Source organism: Mastomys coucha, unplaced genomic scaffold, assembly GCF_008632895.1.
Source record: "Mastomys coucha isolate ucsf_1 unplaced genomic scaffold, UCSF_Mcou_1 pScaffold22, whole genome shotgun sequence".
NCBI classification, from domain to species: domain Eukaryota; kingdom Metazoa; phylum Chordata; class Mammalia; order Rodentia; family Muridae; genus Mastomys; species Mastomys coucha.
The window spans coordinates 226,639,819-226,654,855 of record NW_022196905.1 but is presented as its reverse complement, the minus strand read 5'-3'; the positions used below and the strand labels follow the sequence as shown (position 1 = coordinate 226,654,855).

Sequence of the window (15,037 nt, the reverse complement as noted above, 5' to 3'; positions counted from 1 at the left end):
ACACACACACACACACACACACACACACACACACACCAATAAAATAATAATAATAAAGACAATTGGTTCCATTAAAAGGTAGGCTCCACCCAAGCATGATGGGACATACTTGTAGTCCTAGATACTCCGAGGCCTCAGCTCAGGGGTTCCCGTCAGCCAGAGCAACAAGAGCAACAGAGTGAGGCCCCGTCACAAGCAAACAATAACAAAAAATAAAGTAGACGAAAATTAAGCACGTGTTTCAACAATGATGCTGCTTAAATGATGGGTAAGCACCTGAAAGGGTACTTAGTGCCACGAACCAGCAGAAAATTAAAGCCACATGGATTCTGCTGTACCACTGGGACAGTGAGGCTTAGAAGGAAAGCACCAAGTGTTGACAAGAAGGCGGCTCAGCGCCAGCTCTCACATCCTACTAACAGGAATGGAAACACTGGAAAGCCCTTGGGGTGCAGACATTTCCCCATGGCTCCACATTCAGGTGTTCATCCGATCCATGTGCATGATTGGCAAACTGAAACCAGCCTACCTGTCCAGGGACAACGACGAGACAAACAAGCCTTCGTGGACCTGGACCATACAAGCTACTCTGCAGTAAGAAGGTGGCCTGCTCATCCGAGGTCACCACACAGGGACCAGAGAAAGAAGCACGGTGCTCCCTGGGCAGCGCCCTGAGCAAGCCTGCTGACTAGAGAACACAAGGGACCTTCAGGGGCCAGAGGGGTCCTGCCTCTCCCTCTGGTGTTGACCACACTGGTGTAACCCTTCCTAAACCCCTTCCCGTCAGTGTTCTTGACTGTCTGAACTACACATCTTTTTCTGATGGTCACTGATAAATGACCATTTTATGCAGGAGGCTTGGTGCTGGGTGCTCTAAGACTCACAGGCTTGGACTACACCAGAGGACGAGACTTGAGTTAGGCCCAGCAGAAGGAGGATGCAGCCAGGGTGAGAGGGGACCCAGACCCTGAGCTGGGGAGCAGAAAGAGCCCAGGAGAGGATGGCAGTTGGCTCCGCCCTCTGGTAGGGAAGTCCCAGGGGCCTAGAATTTCTCATGCTAATGGAGATAGGCACCCTCTGACCCACTGGAAAGTGACCCCAGAAGCAGGGGAGAGCATGCAGAAGTTTGGTCATTGGTGAGGATCCTAACTGTGGGAGGGAAAAGAGACCCGGAAGGCTGGACATCCAGAGAAGGCATGAGATAAGTGATAACAAATTCAGCAATGTTTCCTGCTCTCCCCTGGGTCCCTGTCTATCTGTCCTTGAAGGACATGGCACCCCAAGGCATATCCCTCACCCCATATGTCACCCTCCCGAGGTCTTCTCAGCACTGACCCCTGGTGGCCCCTGTGGTCACATTCTACACTTTGCTGTGTTCCAGGCAGCACATTGACTACACAGGAATAGCTCATTAATTCCTCCACTGTCTGACCCCACCTCCTCCTCAGAGGAGGGCGGCAGGGATGTTCAGAGAATGCACAACAGAGCTCTGAGAAGCAACTTGCTGGGAACCCATGCCACCTCTGCCTGACTCAACAGCTGTACCCTCAACACTCCTTTCAACCCTCCCTGGGAGCAAGGCAGGACTTTCTTAGGGTAGACGGGTCCTCAGGACCTCCAAACCTTGACCCATTGGGCTCCCAAACCTTCTGTGAGGATGTCCCATCTCCCTCCAACTCCCCCAGAACCCAGTGTCCTCAGGCCTGGGAAGCAGCAAACAGGCAGACTGGTTTCTGCAGGTTCCACCATGAAATCTTTCTGTCCAGGGCTCCACCCAACCTCCTCTCCAGGGCTAGACACAAAACTGACTTAGAGTACCCAGGCTAGGAGTCAGCAGGATGGTGCCGACCACCACACTACAAGCAGGGTACATGGATCTGAAAAGCTCCACAATCTGATCTGGGGTCCCAACTCAGGAAAAGAATCTCCTCACCAGGAAGGGTTTTTTGGTCTCCACGGAAAGGGGTCCTAAGATGGGGCTGCCGCCACACAGAAAGGGGTCCTAAGATGGGGCTGCCGCCACACGCCGGGTGGGCAGGGGCAAACAAGGCACACTGTGAGCCCGCGAACCAACAAATAATACTGAGTGCTGAGCGAAAAGCATGACCCAGTTCGTCAAACCCAGATGTGGAGCCCTGCCCCCACAGGAGAAACTCCACAGCACCCCAGTGCCTTTCAAACTAGGGGCCGAGGCGTGAGCAGAGAAACTGCCTTCACTCCATCCCATAGCCTCACAGCTGCGGTCTTCCTCTCCTGCCTCGGGGGTTCAGTGCCCTCAAGGGACTGACCACACTCTGAGCAATCGGCTGGAAGCTCACACCAGCCCAGTCCCTCGCCCTAGAGCGATGAAGCTTTACAGACAGCGCTTCCGTGTGTGTGACCTCACCCTAGCCGCAGCATTCCAGGGAGCCTCTGTAAAGTCAAGACAGTCCCACACCAATGGCTGAGACTGTGAGGGTTCAGTTAAAGAGACAGGCGGGGATGCTGGCCGGTATAATCCTCACAGTTCCAAACCCAGGGGCCTGCCTCCTGCCTCCTCTCCTCATGGAGTTTACATGGCTAACTTGGGCCTCAGGATCAAGCCTCCTTTCTCAGCCTCCAGTGAGAAAGGAGCACTCAGTGAGACCCCAGCACTCAGCCCAAGTCTTTTAGACCCCGGCTCCCTTAGCTTAGCATCCAACCAGGCCCCTTTCCTTCCTGGTCATGTCAAAATACTACAAATTCTGTCAAGTCAGATACAGGAAGCCTTCTTTCTGGGACTAAGGTCCATCGCCATGGGTCCCTCCACAGAAAACAGGCAACACTAACCTGTGCATCTCTCCAGTCCTGGGAAAACAGCCCAAAGGAGTCCTTGTGGCCAGAGAGCCACGGAAGGAAGGCATGGGACTTTTAAACGGACCACTATGGCTTATAGGGGAGCAAGGGTCCCATAAGGAGCTGTTCATAAGGCTTTGTGCCTGTGAGCCTCCAAGGACCCTGCTTCGTGGTATTCAGACCTGACATATCCCTTATTCCCTTTACAACCACTAAAAAACAAAACGAACAAACAAACAAATCACTAAAATCACATGGGACCTCTGAGGTGAGGGAAGCCATCATGGCTTCTCTCTTGGATTAGCCCCTTTAGAGGAAGCCATCTTGGGAGCAGACCCCCAGCACTCTATCAGGCTCGCACCTTCCTGAGCAGTCTGGCTACAGTCTCAAGGGACACCCCCCCCCCCAAACCACAGCCACGAGGCCTGAAGGTCTGACCACTGAAACTGAGGGAAAGCTAATCAGCCTCCACATGGCAGCAGACAAGGTAACAAGTACCGTGCCTGAGAAGTGTGTCACAATGAAAGAATGGGAGAGCTACACAGAAGAATCTTCATGGCCGTCAGAGCCTCTGGGTCCAGCCGCGCAAGGCTCATGCCAGAGCTTCCCCGGGTTCACGTCCAAGCATGGTATAAATCCTCTTTCCTTCCTTTACCTTGGACTGGAGCAGAGTGTCTGACATAGCTCCAAAAGACTGGTCTCTTTCCCTCTCACATGGCAGCCCTGCCTGTTCAGGAGGATGCAAAGCACCGCTAGTCTCTTGTCTCAGAGCCCCCACAGAAGGAGGATTTCCTCCAGCCAGAGCAATCTAAAGGACCTTGTGGTGTTTCTGCCAGATTGAACTACAGCCTCCAGTCCACTGTCCCCTTCCCATCATTCCACGCGCTGCCCTTTCAGGGGTGGCTTGCCAACCTTGTGGTTCTGTCACTCTGCCTCCCTGCAGATGGATTTTCGCCTGAGGTCCGAGGGGCATTCCAATGCTTAGACTCACCTCTTTCAAACCAACTCCTCCCCAGCCTGGGCTCTGGGACACACGGAGATCCCTTCCGGTCCAGGCAGGGCACATAATCAATGTTCTGGTTACGCCTTCATACCATAGGCAGACAGCGGAGTTTCCAGAGGGGAAGGGACTTACTAGGGTCACGCAAGCCATGATGAGCTAAGGAAATGCTAGGGCCTCAAGGCTCCAAGCCACTGGTGGTCCAGAAGGGTGAACGGCTGGTGGGCATCAGAGCTGCTCCAAATGTCCATCTCACTAAACAGGATGCTTTCCCAAATCCAGCCCTACCGCCCTCCCCCACCCCCCCCACTCCCCACACACACCCCATCTGAATAGAAATGCCATACCTGCTGCTTGGCCAACTCTCATGAGAGGTAAGAAGAAAGCCCCACTTGCCTGGCAGCTCCAAGATCAGCAGATGTTGGCCAGGCCTGAGAGAGAGAGCTTTTGCAGAAGGAAGAGGGCAGTCCAGGTCATGGTATGTTGAGTAATAGCAGAGACGCCTAAACCGAACAGATGTGAAAGCAATGGCCCTGCCAGCCAAATGTCTGATTTCCCTTTGAAAGATTTGGCAGTAGGGCCCCCGCTAAGTGCCTGACCTTTCCTGTATCCAGCGCAGAATGACCTTGGGAGGGCAAGAGGAAGATCACATCCCTTCCAACACAGCCTGGGAAGCAAGGAGCAAAGCCTTGTGTGTACCAGGCCCTGGGTTCACACCCAGTTCCACATAGAAAAAAAATCACACCCAGCACCATGTAGAAAAAGAAGTCAGAAGAAGATATTGCAGGACTTAAAATCATTACTGTATGTGAGCAATTTTTATTTCATTTTGCCTTTTAAGAAAAGGTCTCTAGCCCAGGCTGGCCTTGAACACTCTCTGGTGCCAAGTGTGACCTTGAACTCTTAATCCTGTGGCCTTCCCCACCACACCTTGTTTATGTTATACTGCAGATAGAACCAAAAGCTTCCTGGATACTAAGCAAACATTCTACCGACGAAGCCACAAGTGAGGCAGGCAGGAGATGAGAATAACCCCACACATGCAGCAGATGAGAAATACAGCAGTAACAAGACTCATCTAGATCTGGGCTTTTGTTTTGTTTTTAAATATTTTTTAAAAGATTTATTTACTTTATATTTGTAAATACACTATCACTGTTTTCAGACACACCAGAAGATGGCATCGCTCTCATTATAGATAGTTGCATCTGTAATGTGGGTGCTGGGAACTGAACTCAGGACCTCTGGAAGAACAGTGAGTGTTCTTAACCACTAAGCCATCTCTCCAACCCTTATTTTTTGTTTTTTGAGACAGGGTCTCACTACGTAACTTTGGCTGGCCTGAAACTCACTGTATAGACTAGGCTGGCCCCAAACTCATGGAGATCCTTTTGCTCTGTCTCTGCTCTGCCTCCAGGGCACCTACAGCACAGGCCGTGGTGTACACCTCAGTATTGGTTGTTTCTTCCTGGTAGAGCACTTGAAAGTCCCGTAAGCAGGACATGCACATTATGAATAGTCACCTTACTGGGCCATTGCTCTCTTGAAGAGTGTCCCATCGAATGAATGTGCCCCATCAAAGTGCCCGCCCTCTCTTGCTTCTGAGTTTGATTATTTTGTATCCTACATAGAGGTAAAAGTGGGCAGTATTTGGGCTTCTTGGCCTTTCCTGACTATTGTCCTCCTTTTATAGGTGACATAGTACTTCATTGTGTAACTATGTAACAAATATCTCCATCATGTATCTGCTGATGGGACAGGAGGCTGCCTCTGTGCCTCCCTATGGTGGATGGAGTTGCTACAGACATGGGAGTGTAGACAGGGTCTCTTTAGCAAACTGATTTCAAGACTTTTGGCTATATACTCAGTGCTGGATCATGTGTTAGCTCTGCTCCTCGTTTCTTGAGACGCCTCCTCTCCATTCTCAGTAATAGCTGCACTGACTCCATTCCCACCAACACTGTACAACGGTTTCCTATCTCCACACATGGCCAACAGTCATCTGTCATCCTTTTGCTAATAGCCATTCTGACAGGTGTGACGTAGCCTCTCCTTGCGGTTTTGGATGTATGCTTCCCTGATGACTAACGAGCATATTGGTGTATGTCCGTTGTTCATTTGTAGCCTCATGTCCATGCATGTCCTTAGCCCATTTTAAATAAGGCTCTTTAGTTTCTTGCTATTATTTTACTATCTCATATATTTTGGACATTAACCCCTTATTAGATGTTCACCTTGCAAATATTTCCTAGTTCACACACCATCTCTTCCCATGGCTGCCTCTTGTCCGTGTAGTCTCATGTGATCCCACAACCTGAGATTAAAATCCAGATTTTCTAGCTCCCCTTTCTCTCTCTCTTCTTCAAGAAGTTTTGTAGTCTCAGGTTTTATGCCTCTAGACCTTTGGGCTCTGTGTGTGTGTGTGTGTGTGTGTGTGTGTGTGTGTGTGTGTGCGCGCGCACGCGCGCACGTGTGTTAGAGCCTAGTTTCATGCTCTTATAAGCAAATACCTAGTTTTCACTGTCCTTGTCCCTTCATGTATTTTCGGCATCTGGTTGGAATCAGTCATAATACATGGGTTCACTGCTGGGCGTTCCCTATCCAGTTCCATTGTGCTAGCTCCATACTGTTTTAATTTCATAAGCTTTGTAGCATTTTCAGCCTGAGTCTTTTTGCTTGAGATAGCTTTGGCTATTTAGGGTAACTTATGGTTTTACATGAACTTTGAAGTATTTCTTCCTATTTCTCTGAAAATTGTTGTTGAAATTTTTATAGAGGTTATACTCAGTCTGTTGATCACCTGGGGAGATTTAAACATTTCAACAGTATGAATCCTTCCAATCCATGAACATGGGATATATTTCCATTTATTTTTTTTTTATTCGGTTTCTTTCATCAGTCCTTGAACCATTTCAGCTAAAGTCTGCAGAGCTTCCATCTCCTTTATAAATGTATTGCTAAGACTCTCCTGGGCTGCGATGCTATTAGCGATGGGATTTATTTCTTCTCTGGCTGGTTCTCTGTGAGAGTGTAGAAACACAGTGTGTGTGGAGTCTGCAACCTGAAATGTACTGCATTCCTTTATTAGTGCTAACAGATTTGAGGGTCATGTGTGTGTTCCAGAATTATTATCTGTTTGTAAAACAGAACAGACTCCAACTTCTATGGATGAAGTGATCCGTTGTCTGGAAGGGGAAGTGTGTGGGCGGAGATGACTCGAGGCTAGCCAAGCTGTGTAGGCTGCTGATGAGTCTGTGGCGTGACTGTATTATTCTGCACACGTTCATTTGTCCATAATGAAATGGTAAAGCACATCCCCATGGGAGCTCTGGTACCTGTTGTCTTATCCCAGTGACTTTTAGCCCCTTCTACAGGTGAGGGATATGTGGTCCTGACAGGGAAGGTAGCTCAATAGGACCTCAGCCAGTGTACCTCACTCCCGACTGGAGAGAAGACAGACCGATATAGCTTCCCCAGCCTTCCAGACTTCTGGGAGTCCAGCTGGCTGCAGGGCCTCTCCCTCAACATGACTTGTCAGTCAGAGCGCTACCTTCCCCATGTACACGCACGTCATCTGTTGGGCTCAGATTATAGCTTCCAGCATCTCATGCCTGTCCTGGCAGAGCCCTCTCGAAGGAGCTCCTCCTCTCTGCCTCATCCTCCAACCACAAAGGAGTTTACCAGGGAGCCAAGCCTCAGAGCCTGCAATGTCCACACCCCAGATGCAGCTTAACATAAACCCATGTTTCTCTGCGGCCACTTCTGTGTCAAGAAAAGGACCCATTTTACCTTAACCTACAAAGGGTTTCCCACTGCATGCAAGGATATGGCTGCTGGCTGTTTGAGCAAAGCTCTAACTACAAAAGTACTGGAAAGGGTGGCTGGAGAGATAGCTTAGCATTTAAGAGTACAGACTGCTCTTGCAGAGGATCTGTGTTCTCAGCATACATGTCGGCCACATGTTACAACCACCTGCAACTCCAGTTCGAGTGGATCCAACACCTCATGCCTCTTGCCTTCAGAGGCACCTGCACTCACATGCAAATGGCTCCCTCTCACCACCACCACCACATACACATGAACATAAATAAAAATACAAATTTGAAAAATATTGGGAACACTCTTAATGTCCAGCTGCAAGGCTCAGGAAAACCAGTAAATAAACTCCCCTGGTTGAATGCTGGTCTGTCTGAAACCCTTAGTCTCCAGTCCCCAATGCCACAAAGAGCAGGGGTGTGGCGTTCCTCTTTAAGAGCCGGCAGGAAAGCTCTGATGCTCTTTTTCCTCTTTTGTACTGAACCCAGAGCCTCACAAGTACTAGGCAAGCGCTCTGCCCCTGAACTACATTCCCAACCCTGCTTTTGATGTGTGTGTGTGTGTGTGTGTATGTGTGTGTGTGTGTGTGTACATGTTCATGTGGGGCAGTGCACATGCGCTAGCTGAGTGATTATTGTCATTCATGCATATGTATGTCCTCCTAAGTGAGGCTTATTGGCACTGAGACTCTGCCTTCCGAAGTCACATTCTCACCTTATTTTTTGAGACAGGCTCTCCCACTGAACATGGAACTCACCAACTTGGCTAGATGGGCTGGCTGGCATACCCTGAGACCCTCTTGTCTCCACTATCTCCCAAGCAAGCTTTGGCATTACAAGTGTGTGTCCCTGCACCTGAGTTTTTATGAAGGCGCTAGAGATCCAATCACAATCTCACACTTGCATGGCAAGCACTTTGCTGACAAAGTTTTCTCTCTAGGTCTGCTCTTGCCTTGTGAGTCAAGACAGGGTCTCACTAAGTTATTCAGACTTTTCTGGAACCTGCTCTATAGTCCAAGCTGTCCTTGAACTTGTGGTCCTCCTGCCTCAATCTCTGGAATAGCCAGGACAAGGCTCCTCTCCCCCACCACCACCGTGTGTGTATACATATGTGCATGCACTCATGGGTACAAATGCCAAAAGTTAAGAAGAAATTGGTTGAAAGGACATATTTCAGCATACAGCATTCTTCTCTAAAGAGTAAAGACCCAATCCCTGAGTGCTAGTGCACACCTGTAATCCTAGTACTTGGGTAGACTGAGGCAGGCGGATCAAAAGTTCAAGGCTAATTTGGGATACATATTAAGACCCTGTCTCAGCCAGGCGGTGGTGGCACACGCCTTTAATCCCAGCACTTGGGAGGCAGAGGCAGGCGGATTTCTGAGTTCGAGGCCAGCCTGGGCTATAGAGTGAGTTCCAGGACAGCCAGGGCTATCCAGAAAAACCCTGTTTCAAAAAAAAAAAAAAAAAAAAAAAAAGACCCTGTCTCAAAAATCACCCCCAAAAGGTGGGGAGCAAAAGGTGGCTGTAAGGTTTTATTCCCACATTATTACTGTAGTTTCTGACTTTTTATTTCAATAATCAAGTTGGGATGTTTCCAGAATTTACTAATGAAAGCCAACACAAAATAAGGACCATGATACAAAGCCTTCCAGCTAGAAGGCAGAAGATGCTCTGACATCTACTCATCGTGATGTCCCTGGTTGAAGACTCCTGAGGGCCATAAAGCCAGTGTCCCTGCTTCACAGTCACCAGCTTAAGCCCCTATCCATCTTCACAGGGCCTGGTCCCTCCTCTATGAGGTAGAAACTGCAATGCACATGCATAGGGTCACATATACCATGCCTGTGGCCACCACTCCTCCCATGAGCTCCTTTCCTGCCTAAAGACCCCGCTCCCAGGCTGTTAGACCAGCTATGTCCAAAGCCATTCTTTCCTCATTGGCAGAATGGTCCTTGAAGGAGGCCTCGGATGTATGTGTCCCCATTTTATAACCCAGAAGCTCAGAAAAGAAGTGGCTACTTCCTATGTAAGCCAAGGTAAGGCAAAAACCACAGCCTGGGCCCTCTGTAAGCACCAGTCCTACCCAACCCTGGTGAGGGACCAGAGACTAATAACCTCATGAGAGTCCTATATAGGGAGACAAGTATACAGTCGGAGCTGTGGTCAGGACCGAAGGAGAACTGCGAAGACAATACTCCCCAGAACCCATGCTACTCACAATGAAGGAAGGAGCCCCTGACCGACCAGTAAGACAGGCTGGGCTTGGGTAGGGGGTTGGGGGGCAGTGGTAGGGGTCCACACATAAAACTCTGGCTAGCTAAAGCCCGGATATAAAGACCGATGGCCACTGCACTTCAGGCAATGACTGCCATGCTGCAACAGAGCCAGTAGCACTGAGCTCCTGAGTAGGCAAAAGAGAAAATGGTAGTTTTGTGTAGCAATCAATCTGAAGAAAACCCTAGGCACTCCTGGGCTCCTCCTGTGGATGCCCTTGAGTCTGCTCTGTAGACCTGGGCAAACCATGTGACCTCTCTGGGGTTTAACGGCTGTGATCTGCAATACCGAGAATTAAGATCTGCCTCTCAAGTTATTCTGACAATGAGACAGGACATACTTAGCCCAGCCTAGATAAAAGAACACTAAAGCTAGTCTTTCCCGAGTTCAAGAGAATGTTATTTCATTCAGACCCCATTTTCATAGGAAAGGCATTATTTCAAAGTTTATACTGCAATGCTGGTTCATGTCTGCCATCCCAGCATTCAGCAGGTAGAGCCGAAGATCACAAATTCAACGACTTGTAGTGTTTTAAAATAAAGAGAATAAAAAATTTCAGGAAAGTCTTAAAGAATTCTATGCTCTTTCTGCTCATTCATATAGTTGCTCCATTTTCCTTATTGTCTGTCTGTATAGATCTCTTTAATAGTTCTGTATGTATACCTGTGTGTGAGTGTGTGTGCTTGTGGGTATACCTGTGTGTGTGCAAGCACGTGTGAACATATATGTTTGTGTGCATGAGAGTGTGTATGTGTGTGTGTGCGTGAGTATATAAATGTGTGTGCGTGTGTACACATGTGTACACATGTGTGCACGTGTGTGGTTTTTCTGGTACTAGGATGGAACCCAAGGCTTGGTGCAAGCTAGACAAATGCCCCATCATCCATCACACAGCTCTTATCATAAAACATCCGCATCTCGTTTCCAGTACACTGCTCTCATAACCTTTCCAGCTTTCTCAGTCCCGGGCTCCCATGCTGCAGCTCACTCTCAGGTCTCTTTCCTATCCTTCAGCTGAAGCTGGTCCATGGACTTTAATTCTTACTCTCTCCATTTTACTGATGAGAAGCCTAGATCAGTGAGATTGCTTGACCAGAGTCATAGCACAAGAAAAGAGGAGTGGGAGATTAAGCTCAAGAGGGGTACCCCTCCTGGGCTGTACACTTGTCTCCAGGCCTCAGAGTGCAAACAGCAACGTCCGTTGTAAGCAGCTGGGACTGGGCTTCCTCTGCAGCAGGTGGCAGCTGTGCATAGACATCTCACTTAGCAGGTGGCCATTAAGAAGCACCTTTCTGTGCATACTACCTGGGTTCCTGCTCAGCTCCCATACTTGGCTGTGGCCCCAGCCATGTGCCACCTCCTCATTCTGTGTCCCTAGTGAGCCACTGGAAGATAAACACTGTACTCAGACAGAGAAGACTCCCACGGGAACAAAGGGGACGGAGGAGAGACGGGTCCAGAGGTACCTGTCTTTTCTCGTTTAGGTGTGAGGGATATAGGGGTGGGGTGAGTCCACACATGTACATGTAAAGGTCAGAAGTCAAGCATATGTGTTTATTTCTCAGATCCACCTTGTTTCTTTTTTTTTTTTAATAAGTAAATGTACATTTTTGTTGTGTTGTGCTTTTGTTTTTCTTTTCTTTAAAAGATTTATTTATTTATTATATGTAACTACACTGTAGCTGTCTTCAGATGCACCAGAAGAGGGAGTCAGATCTCATTACGGGTGGTTGTGAGCCACCATGTGGTTGCTGGGATTTGAACTCATGACCTTCTGAAGAGCAGTCGGTGCTCTTCCCCACTGAGCCATCTCACCAGCCCCCACCTTGTTTCTTAAAACAGACTTTCCCACTGCTCTGGAACAGGGGGTCAGGCAAGACTGAATGGCCAGCAAACCTCAGGGTTCTGTCTGTCTCTGCCTCTCTTATACTGGCTTTACAAGTGTGTGTGTGTGACATATCACTCAGCTTTTTGGTTTGGTTTGGTGTGGTATGGTATGGTTTGTTGTTTTTGTTTTGTTTTGTTTCTTTGAGGTGAGATCTCTTAGGCAGGGGGTAGTGGTGCACACCTTTAATTCCAGCACTTGGGAGACAGAGGCAGGTAGATCTCTAAGTTCAAGGCTAGCCTGGTCTACAGAGCATGTTCCAGGACAGAAATCTTCATGAAAAACTGAGAGGGGATGGGGTAGGGTGGGGCTCAATATAGCCCTGCTGGGCCTGGAACTCTTCTGTAGACATGGCTGACCCAGAACACAGAGATCCACCTGCCTCTGCCACCCGAGTGTGCCACCACACCTGGCCCATGCAGTTTGTCTAGTTCTGGGGATTGAACTCAGGTCATCATGTGCAAGCGCTTTACTGACTGGGCTATCTCGAAAGCCCTTGCCTTTTCTCTTCCTAGAATAGCAGCAGCAGGCCAGGCCACTAGGCTCAAAAGGGAAAAGAAGATAACCACCCCAGAGACAGACAGACAGCACCTAAAGTCCCAAGAGCTCTAGGCCATTTCCCTGACCCACAGACCAACCAGGCTGAAGGGATGCTGAGGCCATCTCTGAAGCCAGGGCCTGAAGACTTTTCAAAGCAGGCTAGAGATGTGCAGCCTGGGGAGTATGGGTTTGGGGAGGGGGGGAAAACACCAAGCAAAGGTTGAGAAAGGGACAGGGAAGTAGACATAACTGCAGAGAGCAGCAGGAGTCACTGGGCTGAGCTCACACATTCAGCTGCCTCAGAAGGGGACTGTGCTCCAGTGCCCAGAGCCCCGTGGACGGGGCAAGGGACTCATCCCAGAACCTAAACCAGACCCCCACTCACCATTCTGAGGACCGGGAAGCACTGGCTCTCAAGTGAAAGCTGTCACTAAGCTTGCCACCTCCATCCTTGGCCTACTGTCCCCAGGAAGGAAATCTGCCTGCCCCCAGTTATCTCCCCATCTGCCCTCTGTCCAGCCTCCTCTCAGCAGGGAACAAAGCACACATCTCAGATCTGGCTCTGCATAGCTCTATAGGGGAACCCTGGGGCTGGGCCTCCACCTGTGTCCCAGGTCTTTCCGTTGAGACCAAAACACCTCATGGCCTTACCGTGGGGAGCTCTAGTCGGTACACCAGCTTCATGCAAAACAAAGTGTCACATGCCCAGGGCTGCTACAGAAAACTTACCAGAATGAACATGGCCTCTCCTCCCCTACTATGGCATTCTGAAAACACTGCATAAGACAGATAAATAACATCAACGAACTTCTCCAAAGACTCCTCCACAAAGACCACACTCCACAAATGAGCCAGGCTGCAGTATGGACACAGGAGGGAAGGAAAAGCCGCCCTGCCTTCCCTAACATCCAGGGGCCTTTGGAGGGCATGACCACCTGAGACTAACTTAACTCACCCATCTACCCTGCTGGTAGGAAGAGCGACTACGGTTCCTTCACTACGATAAGGACGGGGACAACACAGGCCAACCCACTATGCCCAGCAACTAAAGAGGAGCATCCAAGAAGTGAGATGCAGTGCAGAGGAGGTACCAGAGGGAGAAGTGGCCACTCAGGCACTGGGCAAGCAGTATGGCCTTTCTCCCCTCAGGTGATCTTAGGCCCACTGGAGACTATGCCTTTGGGCACGGGTGTTTGGTTCACAGGTCAGACACACAAGCATCATGTCAGAACTAGATGAGAAGGCCAGAAGACTAGGCCTTATTCCTAGCTCCTAGCTTGAATTGCCTTGACACTGGAATGACCTCAGCCTTCCCGCTGTCAGTTGGGCTGCTGACTCCACCCTTCCCTAACTCATAGTGAATTGGCACAAGGCATGTTCAGAACCCTTTGGTATTGGAGGACTCGGCCTCCCCCAGACCTTGTTTATAGAAGGCCCCAAAAGATCATTCACTCCCCAAATCCCAAGGACATGGAACACCAAGATGACCTAGTACTGGAGGACCCTTTATTCAGCACCCAGATGTCCACACAGATAATGACCCAACTCATCCAGGGGAGGCTGGCTTCCAGTCTGCATGGGCCCAGCAGCAGCTTCCAAGTGGGCCTGTCTCCCCACAGATCTAGGGCCTGACCTTCCTTGTCCAACCAAACTCCAAGTCACCAGTGTACAAGCTGCCCTACTCTGTGTGGCCCCTGCATCTGCTCCAACAGTTCCTTCCTCTTCGGGCCTAAAGCTGGCTGGCCCCAGGCGGTTCTACTGATTGTATCCTATCCTCCGTCCAGCATCCCGGGCTCTGGTCCTACTCTTTCTCCAGCTTTGGCTCTGGGTTGGGCCTCTGTAGGAGAGCCGCTACCCTGAGAAAGACATCCAAGAGCGCTAGCCAGGTCCTCAGCACCTCGGCACCTTGCCATTTCCTTCCAGTGGAAGGCATGCGGAGCCGGTGGGGCTCATTGCGAACCCTAACCCCTTAGCGGAGGTGAGGGGCCCAGTTGGATGATGGCTCCAGCTGGATGATGGCTCTTCATGAGCGTGTCCCTTAGTCACTCCAAGCAGATTAGACCCCTAGCCAGCTCCCCAGCCACAGAGCAGAGCATCCCTACCACCAAGAGCCCAGGGAGGGGGTGTGCGGGAACCGGCACCCCGGTGGTCCAGAGCCTCGCGCCTCCCACGTCTCCCCCGGGCTGGGAAGAAAGCTTCAGAGGAGAAGCGCGGGTCGGAGGCGGCCTGCCTGGATCCCACGCCCCCGCGGGAGAAGCGCGGGCCGAGCCTCCCAAGACCACCCTGTGTGTCCTGTCCCGCAGGATCGGAGGCAAGGACCCCACAACCACTCCTGTCGCCCGTGCCCAGGGGCGTCCTAGCCCGCGCTCGCTCGCACTCACCTGCCGCCACCGCCGAGGGCCCAGGCGCTCTGGAGTTCCCGCCGGCGAGCTCGAGAGCCCGGGCGCCCCCAGCTGGTCTCACTGACCGCACGGGGCGCAGGCTGGGGAGCTCGGGAACTTCCCCACACGATCCCCGCGGAGCCGCCTCCGACCCTGTTACCTGCGGCGCTCGGCCATCTCCGGTGTCCCTGAGGCTGCAGGAGGGAGCCACGCCCGCAGCCTTAGGTCACTAGCCAGACCTCATCTCCGGGTTCCCGAAGTATCTCTCCCACGTGGTCCACGGCGCCCGGCCCATTCCCACCTCTGTGGAGACCAGAGAGAGAGA

At 50.6% G+C, this 15,037-nt stretch overlaps 1 protein-coding gene across 2 annotated transcripts in view; it reads right to left on the bottom strand.

Annotated features, from left to right (window-relative positions):
• Adcy7 (adenylate cyclase 7) overlaps window positions 1-14,894 on the bottom strand; it is a 58,211-nt gene extending 43,317 nt beyond the window's left edge. The window contains exon 1 of one of the 2 annotated variants that reach the window (XM_031340775.1): window positions 14,873-14,894. The gene's annotated coding sequence lies outside the window, so the exon portion shown is untranslated. Of the gene's footprint in view, window positions 1-14,712; window positions 14,841-14,872 lie in introns of those variants that run through there. The other variant, XM_031340772.1, reaches the window with a different exon arrangement.
• Between the last annotated feature and the right edge of the window lie 143 nt (window positions 14,895-15,037).